The 25,871-nt window shown below is 39.8% G+C and overlaps 1 protein-coding gene across 3 annotated transcripts in view; it reads right to left on the reverse strand.

Annotated features, from left to right (window-relative positions):
• BICC1 (BicC family RNA binding protein 1) overlaps window positions 1-25,871 on the reverse strand; it is a 291,170-nt gene that overhangs the window by 95,256 nt on the left and 170,043 nt on the right. The gene's annotated exons all lie outside the window — the stretch shown is intronic.

Here is a 25,871-nt window from a genome sequence, read left to right on the forward strand (position 1 = left end):
TCCTATTTTAGTTAAAAATGCCGACAACTGTGGTCACTCAAACCAGAAGCCTCCAAGTTAGTCTTGACTTGTTTCCCAGCCTCAAACCATAAATCCCAGTAATTTCAATTGGGGAAACTCTATCATATAAAACAAAGAGCATGGATTTAAATATAAAGGGCTTCTTATGAACTATAAAATCCTTGGACAAGATACATAATCTTAAGTCTCAGTTTCCTAGTTTGTAAAGTGAGGATATAATAAGACTTCTCTCAATATGAGTTTTATAAGAAATTTCTTTAAAATCAAATAAATAGGTTTTGATATATACTTTCATTATTTTACATTTTTTTCTGGGAATTCACAAAACATATCAGATTAAAGGTTATGAGAAATAACATTATTAGAGCAAAAATTATTTCACTTTCTTTACTCGTTTCCAAACTTATTTGACCTCAGTATTCTTTTTTAGGAATTTTTAAATTTTAATTCTAGTGTAGGTTACAGTGTTGTATTAGTCTCAAGTGTACAATATAGTGATTCAGCAATACCCAGTGCTCATCATAAGTGTACTCTTAACCCCTTCACCTATTTCACCCATCCCCCCAACCACCTACCCTCTGGTAGTCCTCTGTTCTCTATAGTTTAGCCTGTTTTTTAGTTTGTCATTTTTTTCCTTTGTTTGCTTGTTTTGTTTCTTAAATTCTGCATGAGTATGTGTCTTTTTCTGACCGACTTATTTCACTTAGCATTATACTCTCTACATGCATCTATGTTGTTGCAAATGGCAAGATTTCATTCTTTTTTATGGCTGAAAAATATTTCATTGTGTATACACATATATATATCTCACATATTCTTTACCTATTCATCAAAACCACAATGAGATATCACCTCATACCTGTCAGAATGGCTAAAATCAAAAGCTCAAGAGACAAGAGGTGTTAGTGAGGATGTAGAGAAAAATGAACCCTCCTACACTGTTGGTGGGAAGGCAAACTGGTGTAGCCACTCTGGAAAACAGTGTGGAGGTTCCTCAAAAAAGTAGAAGTAGAACTACCCTATGATCCGGTAATCACACTACTCGGTATGTACCCAAAGAATACAGAAACACTAATTTGAAAGGATATATGCACCCCTATGTTTACTGCAGCATTATTTACAATAGCCAAGATATGGAAGCAGCCCAAGTACCCATCAATACAGTGTTCCTTTTTAAGGAATGTATTAACATTTCTTCTAAAAAAAAAATCAATTGCAGAATACTAACCTATTTCATGGGGCTGTCATGAGGTTAAAGCTCATGATATATCATGTACCTCCCATGCATATTAATTAAAATCTTTCTCTTATAAATCCATTCTATTGCCTAAGTGTCCCACTTCTGACCTCTTCTGTTCCTATTCCTGTCACCACAGTTCAGGTCTCATCTGGCTTAAAGGCAACACCTTCCAAGGACTCATCTACTCTCTCACCTCTTCAGCTCATTCTCCACCCGAAACCTTTCTGAGGTGTAAATATGAGCACTGTCTTCCAGGTAAAGAACAAATTCCTTAAGATACACACCCTTCTCAACTTGGCCCCAAGTCCTTTCCCAGTGTCTTGACACACCCTCTCCCATTTGAGGCCACTCCTGCACAGTTCTGGGGGCAGCATTTACACTGCAATGTTTTAGGGTCCCAGCAGCTAATTTCTCTGTTAATGAAATATCTGTGCTTTCAAGGCTCTGCCTTTTCACATGTCAATTTCTTGGTCTGTAAAAGCCACCCCACACCCATCCCTTTCTCCATCTGGCACACAATTCATCCTTCAAAGCCAACCCAAATGTCACTTCTTCTGTGAGGTGTTCCAATGAGTTAGTCACTCCTTTTGTGGACTCCCGTGGCACTTTGTTCTCAGCTCTGTCCTGGGGAGCTATTAAAACTCAGGAACAAAAGTGAAAAGATATAAACAGTGATTCAGAAATTATTAATTCCTAAGGAGTTTTTTTTCACCCAAATCCCACCTACTACATACTGTTCTTGATTTTACACACACACACACACACACACACACACACACACACACACACACACACGATCCAGGGAAAAACTGGAAACAAAAAGCCTCAACATAATCAAATAAATTCAGAAACCATCAGATTCATCCAAATGAATCAGACCTGATCTCATTTTGAAATACCTGATGGTGTCTTGACAACTTCTAAATGTCAAAGGAGTTTCGGGGACCAGCCAAAAAATTTTAAGACTCTCATAAGTTTCCAAAATATAATTTCTAAATTGTAACAGTGTTTTCTTTATACATGTGCAAAACTTTTAGAATTCAATGGGGAAATAAACCTTCATTTCAAAAATTAACTTTGAAATTGGGAAATAAAAACATATGCTATTTCCAGGCACTGGTCATAATAATAATAGCTACCATTCGCTGGGGGCCTCATGCCAGAATCCTCAGGGCACTCCCTGCAGATTCCTGCATTTAAATCCTACAGCTACCCAATGAAGGAGTCATTACTCCTATTTTACAGACAAGGAATTTGGTCAAAAAGGTCAAGTGAACTCAGCTAGACATTGTCTGATGAGGACCCAAATCCAGATCTTCTGAGTCCTTGGCCAACTTAGTCTATAAGCTACAAGAGAGTATCAAAAAGCCAGGCCGACTGGGTAACTTCTTTACAGCGCAAATAACCAAAGATTTGCTCTGACTGTGAACTTCAAAGGGGGAGCCTTCTTTAACCAGGGGGATTTAACAGGAGCGATTCACTTCAGAATTATATACTAATCTCTTATAGTACTAAGAGAAATTATCATCAGTATTTTTATTTCCTCAGAAAAAGAGAAAGTATAAAATTACCTTAAAAGGGATATATGTCTATTTTCTATTTATTTTGACAGACCTATAAACTCAATTTACGGAAGATTAGTTCTAAGGCCACAGGAGTCTGTTAAGCTAAAATTTATCTATAATATCTCAAAAACAATAGGAGGAAAATCCTGCACTTCATGTAAGAACTGTTGGACAGCAATTGATTTTGTAAATAAAGTACAGATAATATTAAACCAAGGTTTTGTAAATCCAGGTCTAATTTCTTTACTTCTTCAATCATACCAGTGTTTCTCATCCTGCATGAACATGGTAATTTTGATTTACATTTTCTTTGTACTACTCAGCTCACTTCTCTTTTGTCAAGTACTGGATAATCGAAAACAAAGACTACTGTGATTTAGTAAGTGCAAGAGTGCTGCCAGCACTGGCCCCATCTTTGGCCTTCCATCTTGTTCATGTTCACTCGACGACCTCTCTTGAGGCTAGTGTTCTGCACTCCTTGGAGATTAATCTACATACCTTAGAAATGCCCACCAAGGCCGGGATGGGGAGTGGCTTCTTTTGCCTCCCATGAATTTGTTAGAGATAACACAGTCTTTCCCCTTCCTGTTGTCAGGTGGTGCCATGAGATCTAACTAAAGGTTAGTTATCAATTAGGTCTATGCAAACCCTCTGATCTCACTACAGTGAGATCTTCTGTGTGTCCCATAGCTCTGTAAAATCTGTGGACTAAGGTCTGGACATTGCGGAGAACAACTGCCCAGCTATGTGGTTGCCTGCCCAATCCCCAGTCAGTAAGTTACCCTGAATAAAATTCTATGCAAACTGTATGGAGTGGCCTGTTTCCAGTCTCAAAGTGCCTTCTCAGTTTGGGGGATACTTTACTGTCCACCCCCACCTTCTAACATTAAATCTTCTGATAACACAAGAATTCTACACCATAACAAGGACCTTGAATTTAACTATTTTGTAAATACATAGTTATTTTTATACGGTCTTTTAATAAGAATGGAGATCATTTTAAGATATGTCTGCTTGTTTATACTTTCTGAAAATACAGCAATAAATTATAGAGATATCCAATGGAAAGATAGCATTGTAGTGTTTCTCAAATCTTATGCAAATTTAGTCAGTCATAAATACTACAAACCAACCAGTATCTTCACCTCTGTGATGACTCACCTAATTTATATGGCACTTGGTTTTCCAGAAGAATAAGAAATGCAAGAAAAAAATAGCATGCTACACTCGATGGAGTGCTGAATAAAGCAAGTATGAAAAGTAATCACAGGAAAAAAAAGGAAAAGTAACCACGGAATTCTGCATATTGCTTAAATTGTTTTTTTATGATAGAGGGCATATTTGATAAGCAAAAAAGAATTTCAAAAAATTTTAATACTCTTTCCATTTTAGTGAGTCAACATCTATTTATTGAGTACCTGTTGTGTACCACATACTACTACCCCTTAGGGATGCAGTGGGATGGATATGCTACCACTGCCACTCACAGGCTACTCACATAGGGAATAAAGACAGTAAACAAATAAATGAAAATGTGATGGACACTAAAGTGGAAGAGAAATATAGGGTGCTTTGGGTTTGCATTAATAAAGAGTCTAGATTGGTAAGAGCTTTCCTGTGGAAAGACCTATAAGATAAGATCTGAAGAATGAACAGGAGTTAAGTAAACAAATAGGGGGAAATAGTGAACAAGAAGTTTAAGTGAAAGAAATAACAGAAAAGCAGGCCCAGAGGCTGTAGGGAGAAGTCCAGTGTGGTTGGAGAAGAGCACAAAGCAGTGCGCCAAGCAGATCTCCCTGTAGGATTGGACGGCTCATACCTCCAAGATGCTGGGAGTGCTGCTGGCCAAGAACCCTCAACTATAAGCCTCCTTTGTGGATTTCCACCTGCTGAAGAAACCTACCCTGCCTGGTTGTGCCTTGTTCCAGTGGCATTTAGGGAGTATCCAATGCAGGGGTATAAAATTCTGGCCACTTGGCACAGCTCCAAGGCCTCCACTAGGGGAAGGGGAGACCGTCACTGGGGCTACCTCGAGCTGGACTTCTCCCTCTATCCAGTTAGGCTTTCTTCTCCACCTTCCCTCCCAAAGGTGTTGCTCTCAAGGGCACTATAAGCCAGCGTCTTAAAAATCAAAAGAAAACAAAGGGCTGTAGCATAGCGGATGAACTAGAGTGGAACACAAACAGGGCCCCAGCAGAGCACCGGCTGTGGGTGAACAGGCTGGGACAGTGCTGGGGGCTGCGGAGGGGGGCGCTGTTGGACAGTGGCTGCAAGAGGGGGGCTAGTGGACTGTCTCCAGCTACAGCGCCTTCAGGATTCACCCCAGCTTCTAAGCCCAGGTCACACTCTTCCCCAGCAGCTCCCAGCCAATGACTGAGCACAGCAGCATATCAGCATCTTGTCGTTTCTGCTCAAAACAGGCATTCTGTAAAGGTGACGTTCGCTCCGGCGCTTCTGCTGGACAGCTGAAGTGTCAGCTCCGCCACAGTCTGAGGGTCTCAGCCCAATCCTCTCCCACCCCAGCCCTTCTCCCACCACGTTTCTTTTCACGGGAGTTAGATGTGACCTGGGGCCATTCCTCCTACTGACACAGTGATGAATCAGCAGTGCTTAGTCCTGATTAAATGTGGGCGGTGAGAGAAAGAAGGGTCTAGAATAACTGCTAGATTCTGGCTTACGCACCTGAGGCAGGAACACGGAAAGGGGAACAGATATAGGGTGATCCTAGGTCCACCTCGGTCGGGCTAAGAATAAGGTACCTTGGAGAAATCCATTTTAATCCAGTGACCTAACGGTACAAAGGGCACAGTTTGGGACACCAGATTGGAATTTTGTGAACTTCTTTCCAAGGGTGACAATATTCACTAATGACTTTGAATATTTCACTTCACTACGAATTCCAGTGAGGCGGCTGATGTGGTATGTGGGCCTTAGATTCTAAAACCAGCACCTATTAGTTGGAGAGTTTCCCAGTCATAAATGGGGATGATAATTCCTACCTGACAGGGTGGCTGTGACCCAGCACAATGGCAGAGATAGAGCAGTTCAAAAAAAAAAAAAAAGGTTTATTTTCTTTTCCTATCTCAATGAACATGCTTGTTCAGCACAAGCAATACTAACCCTTCATTAGATGGCCCTAAATGCACTTGTAGGGACTGTGCCCTGTAAAACCTGGCTGGCATCAAAATGCCTTCCCAATGTGTAGCATGTCATAATTGAAGTGCCTCTGCCTATGGAGCAGCTAAGGCAGAGGGTATTTCCTGTAACAAAGGCAAAAAGAAGAAAATACCTCCCTACCATGGCATCCAAACAGGAGACTACAGGTTCCAAGTAGTACCTACTGCAGTGCAAAATAAAAACAGTCATGAAAAGAACACAGTCTATCACACCATAGATAACACATATTTAGAACTGTTTTATTAAATTTTTTATAGCATAAAAAAAAGCAATTTACTTCTGCTTAAGAGTGGATGTACGATAGCCTCATACTATTTTTCACTGTCTCCCTTTGTCAAGAAGGCCGTTGTTGATGTATTTACTGGAGAACTAGAATTTGTATGCAACCAGTGAGGGAATGAAGATTCATCCCGTAAGATCTGCTTGACTGATGGCTGCAGAAACCAAACCTGCTTGCAGATGTGGAAATACACATGGCTGATTGTTTCTGTGCCCTTGCGCTACATGCCATAGACTACCCAGCCTTCCTAAAATATTGATTTAATATTTTGACAAAGAAAACAATTTCTCGACGTGCCAAGTAATGCCTGAAGCCACTGCAGACAACTTGGCAGCAAATTCCCTTGAAAAAGTTTTTCCTATGAAAAACGGATCATTTGCCTCTCCACTGAGAATTTTAAAATTCACTTTTCTCAGCTAATATAAAGTTACCACTGATTTCCTGAAAATCCAAACACTTTTGAAACCCCAAAATTATGATGACAAAGAAATATTTCCAATTCACTTCAGCACCAAGCTAAATGAGGAAAAATGTTCAGGATTCCCCAAATCATAATCATTCCTCTTTGCCCAGTTCACATATACAGTAAGCAGAAGCAAAGTATTTATCGAGTCCATATGGACACTTGGAAATGTTAGCAATTGTGTTTAAACAAAATAAATTCAACTATGTCAGCATTTCAGGAATTTATAGCCAAAGACCACAGCTGAAGCATGCCAAAAATCTCATTCTAACCAGAAAGCATTTTCAAACTTTTCTAGAATGAACATTTTTATCACAATGATCACAGATTCTGAAGAGTTTAATTAAACACTGGCACCTGGATGGAAACAGTGACTTAAAGTCCCTGACAAGCTGGCAAGTCACAAAGAAAGGGTGTTTGCTCCCTAACAGTTGCAGATGACGAAAGGCAGTGACAGACGAATAATTAAATATGGCCTCGGCTATATGTTAAAATCTTCCTCATTTTTGTCCAGACCCCTGTGCAGAGTAGTGACAACACTCCCATGGATGGAAGCATAGCTTCTCCTATCTAAGGTAGACATCAATACAAATCCCCCAAGAAGTAACTACTACTTGAATTCCCATTTTGCAGATGAGAAATCTAGAGGCTTACAGTGAGCCCACTGCCCATCGTCAATCAATAACTAAGCCAGGAGTCCAATGTATGCAGTACTGGATCAAGACATCAGGCTCTTAACCATTACCTGTACTACAGTGAAAGATCTTTATGGCAGGAAAAAAGTCTTTCAGGACAATCAAGGCCAGCCAGACACGTATTCACAAAGCCAGAATGACTGACCCTGCATCAACCTCAGTGGCCAATTAGCCATTTTGACTTATTTAGCTTTAACTGAATCTCAAAAGGTGGGTACACAGGTCACCAAGAGAATAACACTAACACTACCTGGGCAACAAGCCATAGTAACAAGCTAGATCCTGTGGCATCAGACTGTCCAGGGAGCTGAGGCGAGTCCAGGTGAAATTCAGGCTATTCTACCAACACCACCGCCCATAACATAAATCTCCACCAAAATTTATCTGGATTTTGTGCCTGGGATGATTATACTAGTTTTAAGCCAGCATGTTCTCTGAGCATGAATCTAAATATACCAGAGTTAAGGAGACAGGGAAGAGAAGAGGAATAATTGTACTGGCAGCAAAAGAAGGTGTTAAGCTTTTGGATTCCACACATCAACTCATTGATCCAGCCATCAATCACAGATGTTCCCATCCATTCACACATGCTCTCACAAAACATTTTGAACACCTACTCTGCACAAGGCACTGCTTTAAGGGCTGGTGACTGTTTCACAAAGTCTTATTTTCAGTGATTCATAAATTGAGAATTAAAGGTTATGCTTATTTTAACTAATGATTGTCCAACTAATCTCCCTATACATTAATAGTTTGTTAGTTGATTAAGAAGCTGTTAAATGATACCATTCAGATGTGCTGTTAAATAAATATAAATCCAGTTTCTTTTTTTAAAACATTTTATTTATTTATTTGACAGAGAGAGACAGCAAGAGAGGGAACACAAGCGGGAGGAGTGGGGAAGGGAGAAGCAGGCTTCCCGCCCAGCAGGGATCCCGATGCGGGGCTCGATCCCAGGACCCTGGGATCATGACCTGAGCCCAAGGCAGATGCTTAACGACTGAGCCACCCAGGCGCCCCTAAATCCAGTTTCTAAGGAGTATATTTTCAGTACAAAAAAGGATCTACTTTTTAATAAAACTTTGCTATGAATCCTCTTGTAATTCTAAAGTATGAAAACCACTTTAACCATCTTCCTGGTTAGACTTTGTACACTTAATGCATTCAGCTTCTTCAAGGAGAAGTAAATGCATAAAATACAGCTGAAATGTAGCATTTTAATCGTGTTTATAATATTGTTACTATCCCATGGAAAATTCCATTTTCTCTCAGTAAAATTCAATGGGGTTTTATAATGAAAAGAATACGAAATTCTATCATCTTTTAAAGGCCAACATTAACGTTAGTGAGATACAGTTGTAAAGCTCTGTAAGATTAGCATTTACACTTGCTTTTTTAATCAATTGCTTACATTCTCAGTTAACTTCTTCACATTTCCTCCATCTCCCACCCACACACACACTCTTTTCCTCCTAGACTCAACTCTGCCAAATTCTAGGAGGAAAAATTTTCATTTTACATAACAACAGCCTGAAGATCTGATTTTCCCTGGGGTAAACTTGTTCCTCTGTACACAGATGAAAAGATATTTACCATCAATTGAGTTATTCAACCTGAAGAGGCAACTGTAGAACATTCCCTGGTAATGTATATTCCTAAAATGATGATGACCCAAAAAAAAAAAAAAAAAAAAAAAAAAGCGGGAGGGAGGCCAATTCCAATTGTTGCAAAGAAAATACAATCAGTTTCTTTTCAGTGTATAGACACAGGATGGGTGGGGGCTGCAAATGTGCATATGACATGTAATAAAACATTATCTGCTAAGTCAAAAAGATTTAACTATTTAAGTGCTCAGCATATGCATGTGTTGTCTGAGCACACAACGTCAGGTCCAGGGTTCTAATCTAGAAATTCTAAGCACTGTGAAAAGGATGAATGAAGTGCAGATGCAAATCCCAGTCAGGGAACCTGACGTTATGTAACCATATAGAGTTCCCTGAGCCTCTGTTTCTGCAGCTGAGATGAGATGCTCACCCCACAGAATTGTTATTTGTGAGAGCAAGATAAATTATAAAACTCACATAATCCAATACCTGACTTGGTAGGTGTTCAATCAGTGACAGTGGTTCTTGCTATTTTTACTTTATTATTAATATTACTGAAAAGATTAAAATATTAAACCATTAATATAATCTTATCTGGGTGAAAATAGACATGCTTGTCATCTGATCTCATTTTACTTCTAATTCTTCCCATTTAAATGGCTGCAAAGACTGAATTTTAAAGGGAAGAGAAGAGTTGTTCAAACTAGTAAATTTTCAGTCTAATGAAAATTGTATTACCCAAGAAGCAGATCCTAATCCTTTGTGGGTATGAGAAAACAGTAGAAATTTTTTAAATAATTAAATTTTATAAATTTAAAGTAAATTTTTTAAGTAGAAACAGCACTAACAAAGTTGGTCTTGGCATCCCTATTTATAAAGGGCATTTTTTAATGCATTGAGTGTGTAACCATTCCCCACAACATTGTTAAGAAACATCAATAAAAACGATAATAAAAACAAGTGTTCAGTAACTTTCAGTGTAACATTTTTTTTTTGCTAACTTTTCCCTAAAAGCATACTTCTGGGAAACCAAGAGCCTACAGAGAATGTCTCCTCAGACAGCGCCCCATTTACAGCATCAAGACCAGCCATCCAGGCTAGCAAACCTGAGGCTGCCAGGGAAGCACCTGGGATTAGACAGGGACCCACAGGTCCATAAACTGAAAGATTCAAGAATCAGGTGGATTTGTAAAGGCAAAACAAGCAAACACACCAACAAAAACACATGTTACTTAATTCCAGAAGTAGCCCTTTTCTGCCGTCTTATATGGTGTGCTCCTACCAGTGGTAAAAGACATTTCCACCTCGCTCCTCTTAAAGACTGGCTAATGAGGGAGAAAATAACTTCACAAGCTAGGATCTAGAATAGAGGAGCCATACTTCAAAGAAGCCCAAATGGGGACCTGAAACAAAATGAAGGTAGAGAGATAATCTGATGTTTTTAAATGTTTGCTGAATTACACTTGGGCAGAGCCTGGTGTCAGGGGACTGCAGTAGGGAGGAGGCTGCCAGAAAGAGGAAAGTCTCAGAAAGAAAGAGCAGGTTAAGCAAAATCTCCTGCTGCCCCACACATTTAAGTCTACCACAAATGGGGTGCCTGGGTGGCTCAGTCGGTTAAGCGACTGCCTTCGGCTCACGTCATAGTCCCAGGGTCCTAAGGATCGAGCCCCGCATCAAACTCCCTGATCAATGGGGAGCCTGCTTCTCCCTCTCCCTCTGCTGCTCCTTCTGCTTCTGCTCTCTCACTGGCACACTCTCTCTCAAATAAATAAATAAAATCTTTAAAAAAAAAAAAAGTCTGCCACAAATGCACATGTCCTGTATGGTTGGCATCTCCAAGAAGAAAATCCAAAAGAAAAGTCTGTGCCCTTGTCTTTAATACATAGTAACAGGCACAGGACAGAAAATTAAGCCCCACTTTTTTTTTTTTTTTAAGATTTTATTTTGAGAGAGAAAGAATGAGAAAGAGAGAGGAAGCTTGAGTGTGTGTGGATGGGGGAGGGGCACAGAGAGAGAGAGACTTTCAAGCAGACTCCACGCTGAGCACAGAGCCCAACACAGGGCTCGATCTCACAACCCTGAGATCATGACCTGAGCCGAAATCAAGAGTTGGACGCCTAACTGACTGAGCCACCCAGGTGTCCCATCCCAGACTTTAAATAAGGTAGAAATGACTAGATGAAAGTCTCCCAAAACCCACCCCCACCAAATTGCTATTGAGGACTCCAATTTGCACTGCAAATGGGAAGGGGTTTGAGCAAACTGTACTTGTATTTCAAAGGGAGCTAGTGTATGTCAGCTTACCCCTGCATCAGACAGGTATCTGAGTTCAAATGAGATGCTAGGCAGTAAAGGAAGAGAAATAGTCAGGTCTGGCAACAAGATCCTCAGAGACTCTGATCTGCCCTCATCTCTTGAACCTCTTTCTCAATAAGGGAGGCTGGATCCCATGATGAGCAATTGGAGGTACAAGAAGAATCAAAAACTTGAATGCACCCTGTCTGCCTCATCAGGATAGAGGCAGCCATGGCTAAGGACAGACATTTTGTGGGGACTGCCAGTTTGAGAAAGCCAAACCCTACACGTCTCAGAAACTACCAACAGACTCTGCCTCTTCAAGCAACCAATTCAGAGGATGAACATAAATGGCTACTCAGGCAGAGTCAAAGGCCAGGAATAGAAGGAAAGGCTGACGGGGCGGAGAACATTCCCTGTGTTCTGGAGATGAAAGGAGACCTCCATGTTCACTGGGATGCTGTAAGGGAAGCAGCCAGAGAGATGCCAGAGCAATTCTAACTAGTACTTAAGTATTTGTGTATTTGCAAAATTACACACGCGCGCACGTGCGCGCACACACACACACTCTTGTTCTTTATCCAATCACTGAATTTCTATATGAAATATAACTTTTTTCCCCTTGTAAGGAGTCATGAGATTATATAATGACTTCAGATTATGTAACTAGGAAGTTATGAAGTTGCTAGATTATGTAACATTTAAGAACCATGGATGCATTTATTTTCTTTCGACCTATGATGTAATTCTCACTGGAAAACATGCATAAATTATGAGGTGTTTGCACATGTAACATTTTAAAACTGGCTAGCAAAGGCATTAGCTCGCTGTTACATAAGTCATTCTTCCATACATGAAAGTCAATTACTAAAGGAATATTAGCTTGGCTTATCAGCTTTAAAATCATAGAATTTAGTAAACTAGAGTCATATTGACACTAACTGTTTCCATCTTACTTGGTTTTAATTCATTGGTAAGTTTCTTATTGCTTGTTTAAAGAATCCAATCTAATTTTGCTAAGCCATCCTAAAGGTGCTGAGAATTACTAAATTGTAAAACTGGTTATACATTAATAATCCACAAACACAGCCATGAAATGGACCTCATTATAATCCTGACTATTCCACTTTTAAGACTTCTTCTTGACAGCTACTTCTGTGGCTACAACCTTCTACCAATGCAACTCTTGAATACCCTCAACCCTACAAGTTCTCTAGGTTACTATGATTCCCAGTTCCCTGCCTGTCTCCAGCTTCCCTGCTGGCTTCAAATTTCCCTGCACCATCACACTCCAAGGTCATCCATTTTGCCCTCTCATCAAACACCCTAAAATTCCCCCCTCACTGGCTTTCTGTCCTACCCATATTACCATCTTCCACCACAGGTCCCCCTGTGTTTTCCACTGCTGAGCAGTCAAAGAACTGGAAAAAAAACATGTAACTGTCCTAAGAAATCTGACTGCAAAGTTATATTATGCAGCCTTAGCTGGATACTAATTTGGTTTGGCAAGTTTTTTTATTCATATCTATTGCATTTTCCATAAGAAGCTGTCCTGAACCTTCCCTAGGTTCTTCAAGTCTCCAAGTCACCCCCTTACCAAATAGACAAAAATAAAGAAAGTTACACTCAATTTTCTCCCCTTTACCTTAAATCTATCATAATCATTACTCTTTTCTCTTCCTTCTCACCAAATTCAGGAATATACATTTGAACCAGTTTAATAAATATTTTATTGAGAACATACAATATAAGCCAAGAATTCTACTGAACATGTACCTGGCAGAATCAGTGACCCCAGTCTTTAAATCCATGACTGTATCTGGTGGAGTCTAATGGGGACTATAGAAACCAGAAATTGAAATAGGCTATTTTGTTAAAATGAGCCCAGTGTAAGTGGAAAGACTCACAGAGTGAGGTCAACAGTACAAGGCTAATTAACCAAGCCCCAACACCTACTGAAGCCTGGACCTACCCCTGCTAGAGATAGCTCCATCCTCAGCTCTGCCCTATTTTCTCTATTGTCAATTTCATTTCCATATATTCTCAGCCTAATTCACTCAAGTAACTATTATTCTTACGGAAAAGAAAAAGAAAAATGAAACCGTAAACTCATTTCACGATTGTGTCAAGCAACCACTCCATCTATTAACATTTTCTTTCACAGAAAGGCACCCCTAAATATTAGTCGCTGCCTGTTCCTTTCTAGATTCTGCTGCTTCTCTCAAAGGCCACTAACGTGACCATGATTTAAACTTGTTTCAATAGAATTAAGAGTCTCTAATAGATTTTAGGAGGAGAAAAAAAAAAAACAATAAACGCTATCCCTTCCCTTCTAGAATAAAGTTTCACACAGAATACGAGACTCAGGAAAGCCAAGGATTCATTTCTCAGAGAACGTAATGGACAGGACCACCCCTGTGTGGGCATCTTTTCGGTCAGGGATCAGTTCCAAACTCTGAAGAACGCAGGTATGATTATTCATGGAAACCAGATGGATACATGGCTTCCTTTAGTTATAAGCAATTTTCATGCCATTTATCTATAACACTCAATCAAGCGCTGACTTCCAAAATATTTAGATGCTAATGTGATCATGAGGAAAAATAGGAAAAGAATGAAATTCTAATGCTTATTACTGTCAAGTAAATATTTCAGAATCCCCACAGAGCACACATATCAACTATATTGTTAGTAACGGAAATATTTTTCCTAACTTGGCTCAAATCACTAAGCATGAGCTTCAGGAGAGTACAAGTGGACAGAAATGATCCCATGGCTAGGTCCTTTCTCCTGTGATCAATAATCAATGCTCCCTAACCAGGCAGGAATCAGAGTGTAGCTGCCAAGGGCCTGGGATCCCTAAACCACCTGGATCATACCCAGAGGAGGGAGCTCAGGGCTCCTGCCCTGCTCGCCCACTGACATTCTTTTCCCTAACCTGCCAAAATCATGGCTTCTCAGACTTTTCTCTCTTCTTGCTTCTCCCCTTGGTATATATTTTTCTTTTTGTTGACAACAATCTGATGTGCCTGGAAACTGCTTCAAGTACCTATGCTCCACTTGGGATCATTTTAATACTTTTGCAGATGGTCTGGAGCATTATTTTTTTCTCAAAATGAGCCGTGAACTCTTAAATCATTTTTGCCATACTTCTGCACTGGCATATAAAATACACTTGGGATGAGTCAGCTTTTCACTAAACAACAGTGTCATTAATTAACAATGGAAAGTATACCAACTCCATTTGTCACAGCATAATGATTATCCCAATCATCCAGGATACCTATATTAGTTTGGGTTTCCCTGCAGAAGACACTGAGACAAGGACTTGGGTTAGTGTGTGTTACCTGAGATAGTTTATTCAGGAGGTGATCCCAGGGAGCACCAGTCAGAGAGTAAGGAAAATATTACTGAAGAGAGAGGAAAGCCAGTGAAGGGAGTGGGACAGAGCAGGCACTGCTGGGACTCAGTCCCCCTGGGATATTCTAAGGAGACATGAATAACGTACCTCAGACCTGTCCCACAGACAGACGGGGAAAATGGACATTTGTTTTCTGATTCCAGTCCTTCACTGGCTGAAGGCTGCCCCTGGGAGAGTTCACTTGCTGGCACCAGCACCAGCACTTCCAGGCTGCTCTGAACCAGAAGAGTAAGCTCTCTCAGTGCTGAACAAAGTGCTCTGGAAAGGGAGCTCAGGCACCCAGCACCTAACATGGGAAGCTGTCCGTGTGAATGGGAAATGCCCACCACAGGGAAACTCAGGGCTGGGCTAAAAGCACATCAACAGCATCTGCTATAGCAACCAACTCCTTGCTTTTGTCAAACCACCATGTTCTGCTGATTCACCTTTTAAGAAGTCTCCTTGATCCCAGTGTCATCAAATATGATCTACTATACTCATCTTCCAGTCTTTATCCCATTCCTACAATGGCTATCAGTCATCTCCTGTGACCACCCCTACCCTAGCCTCCCCACTGTCCACACATTGATGAGTTCTCATGAGGTCATGGTCCTCATGGACCTGCCCCACCGGTCCAACCTTACTAGTCACCAACTCTTCCATCTCTCCCTTTCATCAAGCAGCCTATTCCCTTCCTCCAGCAAACAATGATCCCTCTCAGCTTTGAGCCTTTCCTATACAGAATGCCCCACCCCTACCCATCATTTTGTGATCCACACTAGGAACTACCAACTCCTGAAGAGTTTCTTTGGCTGTGGATTGCACTCTCCTCCTCCTCCTCTGAACTATTCTAGTCCTGATGGCAAACAATGCCATTAAAAAAAAAAAATGTTTAAAGGGAGTGGAGCAGGAAGCCCTGGTCAAACTCAAGTATCCAAGGGGCAGAGACTGAGGTCCATGCTTCTTTCTTAAGTTCCTCCAACACCCACCAGAGTGCCCACTAGCCAAATACCACCAGGAACACATTTGTAGTAAATAAAGCAAGCTTTCTTTAGCTGTAGCAAGAGGAAGAGTTCACTAAAGGAAATTACAAGACGCTCATTTTGGAACTCAGATTTGTTCTGAGTGATTCCACAGAGGGCCTAGGAAAGTAGAAGCCAGATTTGGAATGGAAGCTGTCGGGAAGTGGGGGCAATTCATTATCCTGGCAAATTTAATCTAGAAGGCAGAGGACTAAAGCTGAGTTGGAGTCATCATTGATAAAGCAGCAACGATCACTCATGTCAGTCACAAGAGAAGGGTGTTTAATTACTTCTGTGGTTGCACAGTGTCCTTGTCTCTGTCTTGCTTCATACATACTCAAGGAGTAGCCTTGTGTGATTATTTATATTCTGTGAGAGGTATTTATGTTCAATTGGGAATACTGTGGCCTAGCTGCCAGAGCCATTTTTCACTTTCTCAAAAAGTTATTCAAAAGATACCAGAAAGACTTTAATCATTGTTGAATTAATTTCAAATTTATTCTAAACTTAAATGACAATGTAAACTTTAACTTATAATGTATAACTCCACCTTCCTGGCAGGCACCATGCACACAGAAGGGAGTAAGACATCTTGGCCTTGGACACAGGTCCATGAGCTCACAATCCAGAAGGAAAGGCAAATGTCTAGGCTGACACAACACAAGCACAAAAAGTGCCAAAACCTAAGTATGGATAAGGTACTGAGTTAGTGCATGGAACAGAGTATTAAACTCCATCTGGAGGGTGGGTGAAGTTTTCCAGGAAGACATGTCATCTGCAATGGATGTAGAAGAATGACTAGGAGTTGATCACCTAGAAAAAGAAGGGTGGAGGATGCCCTTCTGCAGCAGACACACCATATATAAAGGTGTGAGATGGCATAGGGCTTGGGAAACAGAACATAACACAATGTTGATGAAACAAACTTCACTCAAAACTAAAAAATATTTTGCAACAGAATTCAATGAATTTTCAAACTTAGACTATGTAGATATTACATTTTTCAGGTGTGGAAAGAGAGAATGTTATAAAACCTATGATGTAAAAATGTATTAGGCACTGACCTAAGGAGAAAACCCAAGAGGGTTAGATTAGAATACATGCATTTGATGGTGAAAGCAAAGGAAATAGGGACATACTGCTTGATTTCAAATATGTTTATCTTTGGTGGCTGAAAGTCCTCTTTCCTTTCTTCTCCCTCACTTTCCTAAATTCACATGTACCTCCAAGCTAAGTGAAATAAATCAGGACTCCCTGGTGCTGTGTCAGATTTGAGAAAGAGCTTGGATCACACAAAGAAAGGAAAAGGGTACTTTTGAAATACGGCAACGCAAAATGGTTTTTATCCTCTTAAGTAAGCTGAGTGTTGAAAAGGAAGTAAATTATTCCAAAACATAAATACTCTTATTTAAGGATCCCACTCTGGAAATTTCAGAGACAGTGTAGAAACAGAATACAAGTCAATCCAAAATAATGTATTTAAGTGTCCTTCCCTTGACTATGAGAGATTGGAAAAATTTTCAGAAACTTTTCCTACTAATATACAAAAACAAAAGCACAAATCATGGAAATAAAGCCAAACAACTTATAACATTATATAAGAGTCACTGAAGTTTTAAATATTTCTCATCCCTTGCCAATAAACATACACACATACATACACATATATATGTCTATGTGCATATAAAATTTCTATACTGTTAATGTTGAAGATCTAATATTTAAATAGTTTACTTTGTAAATCCAATGCCCTAAAATTTAATGCACACTTTTCTACAGTCCTTCAAAAATCAATACATTACCACTATTTAAGGTCAATTCATTTCTTTCTAGTTTGAAATTGAAATGATCCACAAATTACTTATAAATAAATGTTAATGGTAAGAAATGAGGGGTTTGGATACTACAATTAGAAGCATTAGTAATCTTAAACTTCAGAGTAGAAAAAACAATTTATTTCATTAGAAAAAAAGATGAACAACTAACTAGAACAGGGAAAGGATACAAATAAATCAACAAAAGGTCAAGAAAAACAGTCCACAGAGTAATACAAATAAGTGTTCCATGAACAGATGAAAAATGCTCAGCTTTCCTATTAATTAAGGGAGTGCATGAGACACCGTATTTTACATTACTTAGTATGGCCGAGGATGGGAAAGCACAATGTTGACAAAGATGGGAGGAAGAGTCTTCCTTTTCCAGAATCCAATCCCTGCCTGGTAGGAGTTCAACAGTCATTTAGGAAGACAAAGTGGCAACCGTAAAAAATATTAAAGTTGCTCATTACCTGTGGCTTAAGAATTCTTGCAACAGAAAAGCTTAAACAAGTAGACAAATACACTTAACATTCACTGTAGAAAAAAAAGAAAACAGAACCCAGTGTCCATCAAAACAGATCTGTCAAAATATATTATTGATGTATCTTTACCCACACATACACAATGGCATTTCTTACATTACTTACGTGCTTTATATGGAAGGTGTTCTCTTATTACTTAAGAGGAAAAATCCAACTGCAGAAATGTATATGTGTGCAGAAAGAACAAGAATCATATGATCCTCTCAATAGATGCAGAAAAAGCATTTGACAAAGTACAGCATCCTTTCTTGATCAAAACTCTTCAGAGTATAGGGATAGAGGGTACATACCTCAATATCATAAAAGCCATCTATCAAAAACCTACAGCGAATATCATTCTCAATGGGGAAAAACTGAGAGCTTTCCCCCTAAGGTCAGGAACGCGGCAGGGATGTCCACTATCACCACTGCTATTCAACATAGTATTGGAAGTCCTAGCCACAGCAATCAGACAACAAAAAGAAATCAAAGGCATCCAAATTGGCAAAGAAGAAGTCAAACTCTCACTCTTTGCAGATGATATGATACTTTATGTGGAAAATCCCAAAGACTCCACCCCAAAACTGCTAGAACTCATACAGGAATTCAGTAAAGCGGCAGGATATAAAATCAATGCACAGAAATCAGTGGCATTCCTATACACCAACAACAAGTCAAAAGAAAGAGAAATTAAGGAGTCGATCCCATTCACAATTGCACCCAAAACCATAAGATACCTAGGAATAAATCTAACCAAAGAGGCAAAGGATCTGACCTCAGAAAACTATAAAATACTCATGAAAGAAATTGAGGAAGACACAAAGAAATGGAAAAACGTTCCATGCTCATGGATTGGAAGAACAAATATTGTGAAGATGTCAATCCTACCTAGAGCAATCTACACATTCAATGCAATCCCCATCAAAATACCATCCACTTTTTTCAAAGAAATGGAACAAATAATCCTAAAATTTGTATGGAACCAGAAAAGACCCCAAATAGCCAGAGGAATGTTGAAAAAGAAAAGCAAAGCTGGCGGCATCACAATTCCGGACTTCCAGCTCTACTACAAAGCTGTCATCATCAAGACAGTGTGGTACTGGCACAAAAACAGACACATAGATCAATGGAACAGAATAGAGAGCCCAGAAATGGACCCTCCACTCTATGGCCAACTAATCTTCCACAAAGCAGGAAAGAATGTCCAATGGAAAAAAGACAGTCTCTTCAACAAATGGTGTTGGGAAAATTGGACAGCCACATGCAGAAGAATGAAACTGGACCATTTCTTTACACCACACACAAAAATAGACTCCAAATGGTTGAAAGACCTCAATGTGAGACAGGAGTCCATCAAAACCCTAAAGGAGAACACAGGGAGCAACCTCTTTGACCTCGGCCGCAGCAACTTCTTCCTAGAAACATCGCCAAAGGCAAGGGAAGCAAGGGCAAAAATGAACTACTGGGACTTCATCAAGATAAAAAGCTTTTGCAAAGCAAAGGAAACAGTCAACAAAACCAAAAGACAACCGACAGAATGGGAGAAGATATTTGCAAATGACATATCAGATAAAGGGCTAGTATCCAAAATCTATAAAGAACTCATCAAACTCAACACCAAAAGAACAAAGAATCCAATCAAGAAATGGGCAGAAGACATGAACAGACATTTTTCCAAAGAAGACATCCAAACGGCCAACAGACACATGAAAAAGTGTTCAATATCGCTCGGCATCAGGGAAATCCAAATCAAAACCTCAATGAGATACCACCTCACACCAGTCAGAATGGCTAAAATTAACAAGTCAGGAAATGACAGATGTTGGCGGGGATGCGGAGAAAGGGGAACCCTCCTACACTGTTGGTGGGAATGCAAGCTGGTGCAGCCACTCTGGAAAACAGTATGGAGGTTCCTCAAAAAGTTGAAAATAGAGCTACCATATGATCCAGCAATTGCACTCCTGCGTATTTACCCCAAAGATACAAAAGTAGGGACCCGAAAGGGTACGTGCACCCCGATGTTTATAGCAGCAATGTCCACAATCGCCAAACTGTGTGGAAAGAGCCAAGATGTCCATCAACAGATGAACGGATAAAGAAGATGTGGTATATATATATACAATGGAATATTATGCAGCCATCAAAAGGAATGAGATCTTGCCACTTGCAACACGTGGATGGAACTGGAGGGTGTTACGCTGAGCGAAATAAGTCAAACAGAGAAAGACATGTATCATATGACCTCACTGTTATGAGGAATTCTTAATCTCAGGAAACAAACTGAGGGTTGCTGGAGTGGGGGGTGGGGTGGGAGGGATGGGGTGACTGGGTGATGGACACTGGGGAGGGTATGTGCTCTGGTAAGCGCTGTGAATTGTGCAAGACTGTGGAATCTCAGATCTGTACCTCTGAAACAAATAATGCAATATATGTTAAGAAATTAAAAAAGAAGAAGAAGAATGTAGCAGGAGGGGAAGAATGAAGGGGGGGAAATCGGAGGGGGAGAAGAACCATGAGAGACGATGGACTCTGAAAAACAAACTGAGGGTTCTAGAGGGGAGGGGGGTGGGAGGATGGGTTAGCCTGGTGATGGGTATTGAGGAGGGCACGTTCTGCATGGAGCACTGGGTGTTATGCACAAACAATGAATCATGGAACACTATATCTAAAACTAATGATGTAATGTATGGGGATTAACATAACAATAAAAAATTTAAAAAAAAAAAGAAATGTATATGTGTGTAAAATGAACCCATTTTCATAAAGTAATAATAAGTCACTAATTGCATAGACCAAAACCATACATATACTGTGTTCTCATTTTATTTTTATTTCAGGCAGGACTTATTTTGCTTCAAGGGTAATTTCTGGGGATGCCTGGGTGGCTCAGTCAGTTAAGTGTCTGCCTTCGGCTTGGGTCATGATCCCAGGGTCCTGGGATCGAGCCCTGCTGTCGCTGTTCCTGTCGGACTCCCTGCTTCTCCCTCTGCCTCTGTCCCTCCCCCGCTCATGGTCTGTCTCTCTCTCAAATAAATAAAAATCTTTAAAAATAAAAAAGAGTAATTTCTGGCAACAAGATATAAAGAGAATGTAACTCCTCATTCCTGAAATCTAATATCTTTCGATGAAAATGTCTGTTACTACATTTGTATAAAATAGGTTTGTATAAAAATGTTATAATAAACCTCAAACCACGCTTTAATGGCACAAAAAGGCAATCTGAAGAAATGAAGATGCCATTATGATTTAAGTTATTTTCTTTAGTCAGTGAAAAATGCCTGAGCATGGTTAGCTCTGTTTGCAACTGCACCACCATGGTGTTCAAATATGGTCACAAACCTCAGAAACTGTCACAGTTATCACAACTACACATTCCAGAAAGAGGAATGAAAGACACAGGCAGCAGGAACTGGAGGGTAGCTGGTCCATCTCCCAGCACTGGAGCCACAAGGCGCAACTGGGGACCTTGCCTGAAACACTCACGGAAAATAAACAAGCAGTTAGAGAGGTACAAACTATATAATTAAAAACTGATGGCCAAGTGGCTTTTAAAATGTGTAGACCTGCCGTCCTACCATGTTATCTTTCACTGGAATTCTGTCCGCTCACCTATGTTACATATGTACATTCCTCCTTCAGGAGTCACTATCCGATCTCTAATGCTGTGAAAGGGAGCCAGTTACACATACGCTTAGCTTCATGAAATGTTCCAACAAGAATCCAGTGCTATGCACACAGCAGTCTCTTGTGATCACGCCTGCTCTTCCAGCTCAGTGTTTCTCAACCTTACACACTGACATTTTGCTCCAGACAACTCCTGTTGTGAGGGCTGTCTGGTGCATTGTAGGATGTTTAGCATCATCTCTGGCTCTACCGAACAGATGCCAGTAGCCCTACCTCCCAGTTGTGACACCAGAAATATCTCTAGACCTTGCTAAATGTATGCTGGGGGATAAAATTATGCTAGGTTGGGGTGCCTGGGTGGCTCAGTTGGTTAAGCGTCCAACTCTTGATTTCAGCTCATGTCATGATCTCAGGGTTGTGAGATTATGCCCCGCGCAGGCTCTGCACTCAGCAGGGTCAGCTTGAGATTCTCTGTCTTCCTCTCCCTTTGTCCCTCCCTCATGCTCTCTCTCTGTTTCAAATAAATAAATAAATCTTAAAAAAAAAAAAAAAACATGCTGGGGCTCCTGGGTGGCTCACTCAGTTAAGTGTCTGCCTTCGGCTCAGGTCATGATCCCAGGGTCCTGGGATGGCTCCCTGCTCAGCGGGGAGTCTGCTTCTCCCTCTCCCTCTGCCCCTCTCCTCTGCTCGTGCTCTCTCTCAAATAAATAAATAAAATCTTTTTAAAAAATTATGCTAGGTTGATAACCACTACTCCAGATAAAAGTATATAAATTCCAGTAAAACCATTAATGGGTTTCAAAAGAGAAGAGGGAAGAAATATACTGCAAAAAAGCACAAAAAAATGATTAAAATAAATCTAGGTTGAAAGTTTTAAAAAGATGCATTAAGAAGAAGCTTACTGGATGCATTATTCAATAAGCTTCTAAATGTGGATAAGGAGTTAGGATTGCCTTTCTTCTTAAAGATAATTAAGAAACATATTCTGAGTTTTCTTAAGTGAATGTGTTGGTGAATATCTATTCCTTTGGTGACCAAACACTTCTCATTTAGCACCTATGTGCATGCTTATGGACTGGAGGAAAATACCTTGATTTTTATTTTTAAGATTTATTTCTTTATTTTGGGGGGGGGAAGGGGTAGAGAGAGAGGGCCAACACAGGGCTCAATCTCAGAACCCTGAGACTACGACCTGAGACGAAACCAAGAGTGAGATGCTTAACTGCTTAATCGACTACGCCACCCAGGCGCCCCAATACCTTGATCTTTGAAATCAAAGTTTATATTCTAATTCCACCACTTCGAACTCTATGACCTTGAAGAAGCTGTATCATCTCTCCACATCACTAATGTGTATAAAGTATATGATAATAGTCTTTCATGTGGGTTAGTATGAAGATTAAGAGATAACACAGGTAACACACCTACCACAATCCTATTATAAGGTAGGTAAATAAGAAGTATTTTCATCCTTCCTCCTCACAGGATTTAACAGAGGAAAGAACTACCAGTGGGAAAAAGCCTGGGATGGCACTTTCTTCACTAAAGGAGAGGGACTTAAAAGCTTCTGCTCAGGAAACTAGAAGACAGAGAAAGGGTGCTCTCCCAAATAAAAGGCAGTGGTCACAGAGGCAGGCGAGTGACGGAAAATCAATCTTGGCTCCAGTCACCTTTTGGGGAATAACAGAGTGTGATTCACTGCTGAACCATCTTTCTTTCATTCTTAATTTCACAAAACTTTTTATTGGTTCTTCAGAGATTTTATGGTCCTTTTAAACTTACACATTAAGGAGTTACTAGGGATCATATAACATCATCTTTTCATGTAATACACTTTACAATGCTGATTAAAGTGTTGTGCCCAGGATCTAGGTCTCTGTTTTGTAAAATATACTTTAATTTTTAGAGCAGTTTCAGGTTCAGAGCAGAACTCAGTGGAAAGTACAGAGAGTTTCCATATACGCTCCTCCCCACACACGGGTACTACCTTCCCCACCATCAACATCACATCAACATCAAAATCATTCTAAGGGTTTTAACAAATATATAATGACATATATGAACCATTTTAGATCACACAGAATAATTTCACTGCCCTAAAAAATCCTCTGTGCTCTGCCTATTCATCCTTCCTTTCCCCCAAATCCCTAATGATCACTAACTACTAATCTTTACTGTCTCCATAGTTTTGCCTTTTCCAGAATGCCATATAGTTGGAATCATACAGTATGAGCATTGGTATCTTTCACTTAGTAATATGCATTTAAGGTTTCTCCATGTCTTTTCATGGCTTGATAGTTCATCTTTTTAGTGCTGAGTAATATTCTTTTGTCTGGATGGACCACAGTTTATTTATCCATTCACCTACTGAAGGACATCATGGTTACTTTCAAGTTTGGTGACTATGAATAAAGTTGCCATAAATATCTGTGTGTACATTTTTGTGTGAACATAAGTTTTCAACTCATCTAGGGAAATATCAGAGAGTGCAATTGCTGAATTGTATAGTAAGAATATGTTTAGTTTTATAAGAAACTGCCAAACTGTCTTCCAAAGTGGCTGTACCATTTTGCATTTCTACCAGCCATGAACGAGAGTTCCTGGTGCTCCACATCCTCACCAGCATGTGGTGTTGTCAGTGTTTTGGATTTAGGCCATTCTGATAATATGCACAGTAGTATCACATTGTTTTAATTTGCAATTCCCCAACAACATATGATGTTGAGTATCTTTTCATATGTTTATTTGCCATCTGTACATCTTCTCTGGTATGCTGTCTGTTCAGGTCTTTTGGCCATTTTTTGATTGGGTTTTTCATTTCCTTATTGTTGAGTTTTAAGAATTCTTTGTATATTCTAGGTAACAGTCCTTTATCAGATCTGGCCTGTGCAAATATTCTCTCCCTGTCTCTGGCATGTCTTCTCACTCTCTTGATGCTTTCACTTTTTCCATTTATTTTCTCACCCCTCCATTCCACTCTAAATTTGTTTCCTAATTAAGTTCATTGAAAATCTTTCTTTAAAAAAAAAAAAAAACTGGCAGATATGTTTACTTATTTCAGGCTTAGAGGACAATTGAAAAACTAAAACCATCTTCTTCTGTGGCCCTGATAGAGGAGAGAGAGGAGAGACTGGAAGGAGCAGCTGGCCTGCAGCAATTATTAGATGAACAAGTAAGCCAACCCTTGGGGGCTTCAGAAGGGAAGACAGGGGAGCCAACTGGAGATCAAGAAATGAACGCAAGCTCAGGTCCTTAGTCCTGCTAGTGTATCACATAGCATAAATCACCTCACCTGTAAGACTGTGTGTATGCGTGTGTGTCTGTGTGTGTGAGTACACATGGTATTCAGAAAGGGTCTCAAATTTGTATATTTGGCAGTATCTACAAATGTAGTCATTCATGTAGAAAGAGATGTACTGACCAATTATACATTTAAAATACACGCTAATTTTATAAGCTTTTTATTAACTATACTGGGAACTTTAGGAACTAGAAATACCACAGATCTCCATCCTCCTCTGAGAGGTCCTACTTAGACCATGTTCTCTCTAACCAGAGTAACTATTAGTACACTGCATATAAGTTATCAAGTTCTTTGGCTGAATTCCTACTCTTGGCTCCCAATTAGCATTCATCAACTGATGATCAGTCACATTAACAATATATACAAATATGTTAAATACAAAATCTTTCTCCCCAGCAGAAAGACAATGGCTCCTGAGCAGGTCAAAGAAACTGCTTTCAAAGACTGAAAAGCAGAAAAGCAAGCAAAATTTATAACACATTCTGAGATTATTTTCCTTTTAAATCCATCTTAGAAGATAGTTTAATGACAAATCAAAAGCTCTCTTCCTAAGGAAACAACACATGAAGATATGAAATACAAAGTTAAAATTCAGAAGCAGGCATTTTTTAAATATGTATACAGTTATGTATGGTTTCATGTTTTTCTTAATTCTTAAATCTAACTCCCCCTGAAAAAGGAGGCGTTATCTAAAAAAATAAGGATATGCTAAATTTAACCTACTTTCAAATCACTGTAATTCCCACGGACTGAGGCATTATGAAACTGATGATTACCAGTAGTGACTGTAATTAGCTGTACTAGGGCCACTGAAGGCTACATCTGAAAACACCCTGGAATAAG

The sequence above is a fragment of the Halichoerus grypus genome, chromosome 7, assembly GCF_964656455.1.
Source record: "Halichoerus grypus chromosome 7, mHalGry1.hap1.1, whole genome shotgun sequence".
Lineage (NCBI taxonomy): Eukaryota > Metazoa > Chordata > Mammalia > Carnivora > Phocidae > Halichoerus > Halichoerus grypus.